General features: G+C 30.8%; 1 long non-coding RNA gene across 2 annotated transcripts; it reads right to left on the reverse strand.

Moving 5' to 3' along the window:
- Window positions 1-5,549: 5,549 nt before the first annotated feature.
- Window positions 5,550-7,828, reverse strand: LOC127719968 (uncharacterized). 2 transcript variants are annotated; one of them, XR_007990570.1, is made up of 3 exons: window positions 7,726-7,828; window positions 6,538-6,647; window positions 5,550-5,669 (listed from the first exon to the last, which is right to left on the reverse strand). It is a non-coding gene; the product is annotated as an uncharacterized LOC127719968 (long non-coding RNA). The 2 variants fall into 2 exon arrangements; XR_007990569.1 differs by lacking the exon at window positions 7,726-7,828 and having other exon boundaries at window positions 6,538-7,717.
- Window positions 7,829-8,169: the final 341 nt, after the last annotated feature.

Genomic DNA, 8,169 nt, shown 5'->3' on the forward strand with positions numbered 1-8,169 from the left:
CATGTAAGCAAGTGCAGCGCATCCTTAGGAGCGAGGAGTAAAAATGACAGGAAGCCTGTCCCTATCTGTGTATCAGTGTTCCGGAAAAACTGTTCTCATGACCTCCAATATGTAGCACTTCTCCATTAGAACTTGCATGAGTACAAAAGACCCATGCTTTGTCACCTCTTGTTAGAAAATCTACCCCGTTTGAAGATACACAAGGTCCATATTTACCGTTGTTTCTGAAATTCAAGTCTGCCAAAATTTTCCCATTTTTAACTTTAATGAATTAACCTATTCCCCATTTCCATTCTCAATTTTATTATATCTAAAGGTTATCAATTCAACACTGTCGTCGGATATTTGAATATCGTTTTATCTGTACTAACATTATTTGTGTTTCTATAACTTAAAACATAAATAAATATGTATTGTTAAACAGTTATGAAAACATATGGGCCTGCATCTTGTCGATACTCTTAACTTTTTATTTTGGCATTCCACAAGGTCATGCTTTTGTCGAACTGTTCATAACGTCTTTACACTAAATCCGGTGGATGTGTACTGATTGATACTTTAGTCTGGGAGACTATGATTTATTTGTTAGTTGAGATTGGAAATTAAGTATCAAAATCTAATTAAGTAATTGTATACAAAGCTAGTGTTGCTTCCCTCTAACAATACATGTATACCGTTCAGTTCCTTTGTTACATTAGCGACATTCTCTTCAATGATTTCATACAATTGTTTTGTTTCAACCTTGAGTTTTCCAATATCCGATATGATATCCTTCACTGCATACTCGATTTCTTTCCGTATTTCCTCGTGAAAGTATATTTTTAGCTGGGAGGATAATTTGGTTATGTCTAGTTTTGCCACGAGTGGTGTATCCATACTGTTAAGTAAGGGAACTTCAAAATTCGGACATTGTTGTCCTTCACTAACTTTACCAAAGCAAACATCACTGTAACACTATAAACTTGGCCATGTAAAAACTTCATATTCAAAATGATGTATCTGCACTTTTACGGCGGATTATAAAAATATCACTAAGTCGTCAACTGAAACAATATCTCCGCATATGCATTGTGTAGTTGTTGAGGTTACAGAAAAGTTTCCGTTTGTAAAGGTCTTTTCCGTCGGATTTCTTTAATGTAAACATGTGAAGGACATCCTATGTCAAATATTTGTTTCGAAACTAAATGCGTATTTTTAAATAATCCCTCTAAAGTCATTGGTAACATATTGCAAGATAAAATATCTGCTCTTCCCCAAGCATACTATCTAACTAATTGAAGTCAATTTCTCAAACCTTTATTTTAGTCTACCAACTTTACAGGACCTAAGTTTTTTTTTATTATATTTGTTTTAGTCTCGTTATGTATGAAATATTTACTGCTGGACGCTACGAAAAATACAATCAATCAATTTTTTGTTATCTTTATTGTAGTTAAGGAATGACTGTAATATTTTTTCTGTCTATGAAGAAATAACAACAAAAATGTGGTGCACACTGAATAACTCGCGTAGCGGGTTATTGAAAAGTTTTATTTCGAATAGACAGAAAAAATATTACAGTCATTCCTTTTAATTTAATTCTAAATTCCATTTTTAAGGGGTAAATTTTGAAAACAACGTTTATGACGTCACGGTCATATGACAAAATTATGTCTACGAGCTGATAGCCAAAACACTTTCAGCCAATCAGAAGACGTATTACATCCAAAATTAAATTATTGTATAATAATATAGTAAAGATGAAGTTGCATGTACTTTTACAGGGTTGAAAGGTATTTCTCTTTATTAATTGATGAATATTCAAAATATTATAAATGGTTTTCTGTAGAGAAACAATTTAGAATAACGTCTAATGAAGATCACAGAATAATTCTAGTGGTAGTTAAACTTAGATTAAGTGTAAGGAAGTGAAACACAAGTGCATTCAAAATGTTAAAAATCATATCTTTATTGAGAAATGTTTGCATTAAAAACCTAAAAACCTTCTTCCTGAAAAATAAAAACTGGTAAGATGTACACACCTTCACATGTACAATTTATTTATACTGCTGTCAAGACAGAGACCAGTAAGTCCTGTGTGAGCAGAAATCGTATTTGATGGTTTTAATACAGAATAGTAAGGTGGCAGTTATTTTGAAAGGTATTATCAATAAAGTTTAAATATTCGTGGTTTTCTATTTCTTTATTGCATCCCTTTAGCATCCTGCATACATGTGCGTGTAAGTTGAGCAGATACCACTACATTGTTTTTATTACATTTTCAAGCAACCATCTATTTAAAGGTGACCGCTTTCCATAAAAGAACCACTTTACAGTTAATTTTCGGATCATTTGTTCTTGTATCTAACAGCCTGTGTATTACGATTCCATGGAGTATGGAAAGAAGTAAAAAAAAAAATCCCTTTTCTGAGCAAAAATAAAATGTACTTTCTTAATTTTCTGCACCAGAACAAAATATACTTTTTTAATTAATTGTTTTCAGAGGCCTCAATATATCACTTAAATGAATATAATAAAAGAGCTGTAAAGCAACATGAATGGCAAATATGAATATCTGAAAACCGAAGCAATGCGTACCAAATAGCCTAAACATGCAGTTCATTGGTTCGATTTTTGCAATGGTTTTCCTGCATCAAAACAGAAAAGTATTCCTTAATCATCTGTTTTATCTAAATAGCCAATACATTTTTTTTAAATATTTTTTTAATTTCCAGTTCCCACTTTGATTAGATATTCAAATATGGCATAATAATTTTATATTCGAGCACATAAGGTAAAACAATCATATAATTATGTTCTACTTAAGTGACATGGATAAATGTCCCTACCTGATAACAATATAAAAGCTGATACAAAATTATAACGGGATTAGCCAAAATACCGCAAACTACAACTGACTAGATCTGCTTCTAACACCGTGACCCGACTCCTTTTACAAAAACATACAAACATACATGTACAAAGCGACAACAACGAACGACACATGATTAAGAAGGCTCACTACAAGAAAAAATATTTGATGAGGTTAAACTATTTTACGTGCGTACCATTTCCCTTCCCCCAACACTCCATCCTTTACCTATCTGGAAAAATGTCGTCAAATTAAAATACCTGTCTTTCTAAGCTGGTACTTTCAAGTTTGGCTAGCTACATTTTTTAGCTTCAGTAAAAAAATATTTCATTATTATACACAGAACATTTAAATTAAAGCATTATCATAAAGATGTTGTGTTATATAATCTAGGATAAACTCCAAAGAACACTTGATGTGTGAATATCTTTTTAGGCCAGTCATAGGATCAATAGTCACTGTACTGTTACATGTACGTATGGGAGACTCAATCAATCAAGCATTTGCGTGTATTCGCCATTTTACTGAATTTATGATAATAATGGACATAAATTATTATATTTAAATTTACCTGTGTACAGTGTACGTTATTTTATTTAACGCTATTTTTTCCAAGGTTGTAGTTGTCTTTGACATTGTGTCATAGATCACATTTATTCGTTCAATGTATGTTTATTTGTTTTTGTTTATATTTAGAACATACTCACCCCTTCTCGTCAATGAAAAGTCAGTTTTTTCCCTTCTAATTTTCATAAAACATGACTTTCCATGCACTATAAAATGCTATACATGAATGACTTTTCATTGTAGATTAATTATGAAAGAATGAATGAATGATTTTATTCTCATAAACTAGTACATAGCTACAGAGAAAATAACAGTCCATATATAATACATATTTTGTTTCGCATGTATTAATTAATAACTTCACTAACGAAGTGTACAATCCCCTGAGGCATTTTCTATGGGGAAAATAGCCTACTGATTATAGATGAAAGAGAAAAAGAATTATAAAAAACATTTTGAACATCGCAAATCTTTATAATAATGGTGCATATATATAACAAACAAAAAATAAAATAAAATGGGGGCAAAGATGTAGGTAAAATTATCTTTTATACAATTTTTATACCAGACATTCGAGGCGATTATTTTTTTTCAAGAAAACAATGTCAGACTGCTGATATATAAAGCAAAGGATTTTTGAGTGAAAAAAAACCCACAAAACAAGTCATGTACATTCATCAATAAAAAGTAAGCATCTGATGTTGAATGATCGTAATTCAAATATTTATAGAGTAAGTTTTATAATTATCAAAAATTATTCAAATTTTAAGAAAGCGGATTGATATAACATTGTGTGGTAATTAAAATCAAGAAATTTTAGGTATATGAGTATTAAATTTTTACCTGATGCAGAAGAAAAACTCAAATGTTTGAACAATTTATCCTTTTTGTCCTCACAAACTATGTCAGTGATATTTCATTCCATCCATTCCCAGCAAACACAAAAACATCTTTAAAATGTTTTTAAAATATTGTGTCTAATGTCATGAAAATATCACAAAAAAACGTGAGAAAAACATTAAATGTATGGTAGAATATATATCGCTAAAACGTTTTCTAATATATTTTCTAAAATATTTGCATAATATCATTAAAATGTTGTAAAGAAATATCATGATAATGTGAAAAACAATGGCGTATAAAACATTTTGCTAATCTTTTAAAAAATATTTTCTAGAAATATTTTCTGAACGTTTGAAAAACATCATGAACATCAAATAATGTTATAAAAATGTTTTTTGATGTTTTCTTGCAAGTGAGACTGTGCCTAAAAAACGTTTTCAAAATGTTTTAAGAAGATGTTTTTGGTTGATATCTAGATCATATCAATATAAAAATTTCTGTACTTTTGATTGAGTTTCCTGCTTTTTAAATAACAAATTATTAGTTAAATTAATTTATACACAGTGATTAATTCTATATACAAACAAGAATACATCAGTTGTTTTGCTAAGCATATGAAATTCAATTCAAAGTCTCTAAAAGCAAGAAGTATCTACAAATTTTGACACATCCAAAATGGCAGACACAACTCATCATGGTCAAGCCACTTACCAAATATGAAGTCATTCTGTTCATCAGCATTACTAATTAAAGTAATGAAAAATTTGAGAACATTCAACATTTTGAAATACAATGTATAAGCAAACAGGAAACAGGTGCCAGATACAAAAATGTTCACACATCACAGTTCATCACTATCAAGCAGCTCATTAAATATGAACTCATCTTTATCAGCAGTTTTGGGAAAAAAACAGTGATGAAAATATTTGTTGGACAAAATCCGACAAATATAGGTGGACAGACGACAGACAGTGCAAGAAAGCCCACATTCCAACCACAATGGTATAATGTTTAGTTTTTCACTCTCAACTTTTGTTACCTATCTTATACACATCATGCATATATGGTAATGTCAACCTGAACATGCATGACATATATGCCATTGGACATTATGCAAACATTATACACATTTTTAAGTTCCGAGTTACATTGACTAAAACTTGTGTCCCAAATTCAGATTTTTCACTACAACTTCTCTTTCTAAACTAAAACACTACACTTCTAATAGGGTTACATCTTAAGTCAATAATCATTGATAATTGGCTGAAGAGATGAGAACAAAACACCATTTTACATCAACTATTTGATTTATTTAAGAATACATTGAAAAAGTCAATCAATTGTCTTATTCAAAATCACTTGGAATGTCTTGTAGTGTCTTATATCTTTTTCTTGCTGTGCCATGCTTCTGAAAAAAAAATAATCTTACATTCATATATAAACTTCTTGCATATTCTTTTATTATAGAACGATTAACGTTGCCTGAAGGATATACATCCCCTCCCCTTTAAAGTTTTGAAACAAATAACGATGATAGTCTGTCGGAAGGGGACGATAAATGGCTGACCGTGTTAAGAGAGAGCAATATGCCACGCTGAACTTCATTTAGTTATTAAAAAAAAAAACACATAAAAAACTTTAGACTAGATATGTGTCCAGTCAAGAGTCTTATTTCATTATACTGGTTGATTGTTGTCTATCATATTTTTTTTCTTTTATTGTTTTGTATAAATCAGGCTGTTGTTTTTCTTGTTTTTTTTTTAGTTTTCACTAAATGCATTGTATCATGTAGGGGCCTTTAAAAGCCCTGCTACATAATGTCATTAAACATCTTATTGTCCTTTTTAAGTGTTAAACTCTGTAGAGTGACATAGTTTATAACTTGTCATTTGTATCTAAGGGCATATGATACAGTCCTAGAAGTATACTATAGGCACATAATAACTTATCGAAGTGTTACGCATTGTTTTCGCAATGATGATAATAATATAACTTAACTTCCGAGAAACAAACAGATGTCTTTAAATGAGTTGTTTATATGTATTTGAAATACTTCAAAGGAAAGCAAATATGTTGTTTATGAAAGCACACTGTCGGACTAAAAGATTGATTTAAATAAACAACTTGTTTCTATTTTGTCACAAAAAAAATATTTTTTTCAAATATCCAGATATCTTTTTTTTATATTGTATGCCCTTAATCTTGAATGTAATGCATTGTTTATGCTAAATATTTGAATTAAATATGGAATAACTAATTCTGTATGAAAATCTTACTTCAAAAAAAAATTCTCCTGAAAGGTTGTAGACATTCCAAAGAACCTGCGCCACTTCCAAATTGTAAACCTGCATATTGAACTTGTCCTTTGTGGCTTTTCTTTTAGCTCCTGTTAAAAAATAAAGATACATTGTATGTACATTGTGTGTATGAAGCAATAAATATAATTTTAAGCAACAGTTTATATTATCTTGCTTGTACTGAAGTCTTTTATAGTCTTTGTAATGTTCATTAAGCTGTTAATGGAAATTTAATTTACTGTTTTGCAAATACATACATACACTGATTTTACTATAAAAAAAAATCTCCATACTCAAATGGTGCTTATATTAGTGTTATTGTAACTTGTTTGTGTGCCTCGGAAACAAGGTATTGAGTCATGCTTATTGCAATAGTTGTTGTTGAAGTCTGTCAAATTTCTTTTTCATAATGTGTATTTAATGTAGGCAGTTAGTTGTTTTGTTTCAATTGTGTTGAGAAAAATTTTACATTTGTTTGTCAAGGCTTCAAAGTGGACTATATGGCATTAGTTTTCTCAGTTTTGAAAGCCGTACAGTGACCTATATAATTTCTTTTATCCAAGTCATTTAAATTCTGGTGGATAGCTGTCTCATACACCTTATCGCTATTTCAGTATTTGGAAATCTGTCCTGCTTGAACTTTTTATGTCAGCATACGTCATACAATAATACACCTTATCGCTATTCCAGCTTGACCCGAGAAACTATCCTGCTTGGACTTTTGACGTCAAACAACAATCACTTTTCCATTGTGGCATCAGATATTTTTTATGACGACGTCAACATTTTACGGGAGCCCGGAACTTTTGTGATGTCCATGGCCAGTAATGGTGGACAAATAGCGATAAGGTGTATTGGCAATCAAACACACAAGCCACATATCCTTATAATTTTTTTATATTAATGAACAAATTCATAATTGTTGTACGTAGATGCTTGAACAGTGGCGGATTTAGGGGCCCCGACCCCCTTATGGAGCTACTTATAAGATAAATGTATAAACTATTTACAAGTATCACTCCAAACGTTTGCTTGCCTTGGGCTGGGGCCCCCTTTTTTCAAAACCTTGATCCGCACCTCCAGAAACAGATGTAATTTGATTCCGATTATGATTGAACACACACAATGAATGCACAAGTTTCATCTTAACAGATTAATCATTCTTACCAAGTGAGTATATATCGTGTAACAAACAATTTTCTTGACTCTCTTTGTTGATATCCTGTCTTCGTTTCGAAATTCAAATTTCAAAATCATTTCCAGTGATAAAACAAAAGTCGATTCCGGATAAGGTCGGTTTTCCGTAAGGCATATAAACGATACGAAAATTGAACTTAGTACAGGTCATTACCTATGTTATATACTCACTTCATTATAAAAAGTGAATTCTTATTTAGTTTTGAATATTACAGTAGCACATACTTACAACTTCTTGTCCAATCAAATTGCTTGAATTTACCTTCTAATTTTCATAGTGCATACTTTTTCTGTGTACTAAGTAACTAAGCATGAATGACCACAAGGGTAAGATTTCATTGTATCGTAATCAAGATATAAAAACAAAAATTGCCACTGGCTATTTTGAAATAAAATGCTGTGTTCCGAATTAAT

Source organism: Mytilus californianus, unplaced genomic scaffold, assembly GCF_021869535.1.
Source record: "Mytilus californianus isolate M0D057914Y unplaced genomic scaffold, xbMytCali1.0.p SCAF_11, whole genome shotgun sequence".
In the NCBI taxonomy this organism is placed as follows: domain Eukaryota; kingdom Metazoa; phylum Mollusca; class Bivalvia; order Mytilida; family Mytilidae; genus Mytilus; species Mytilus californianus.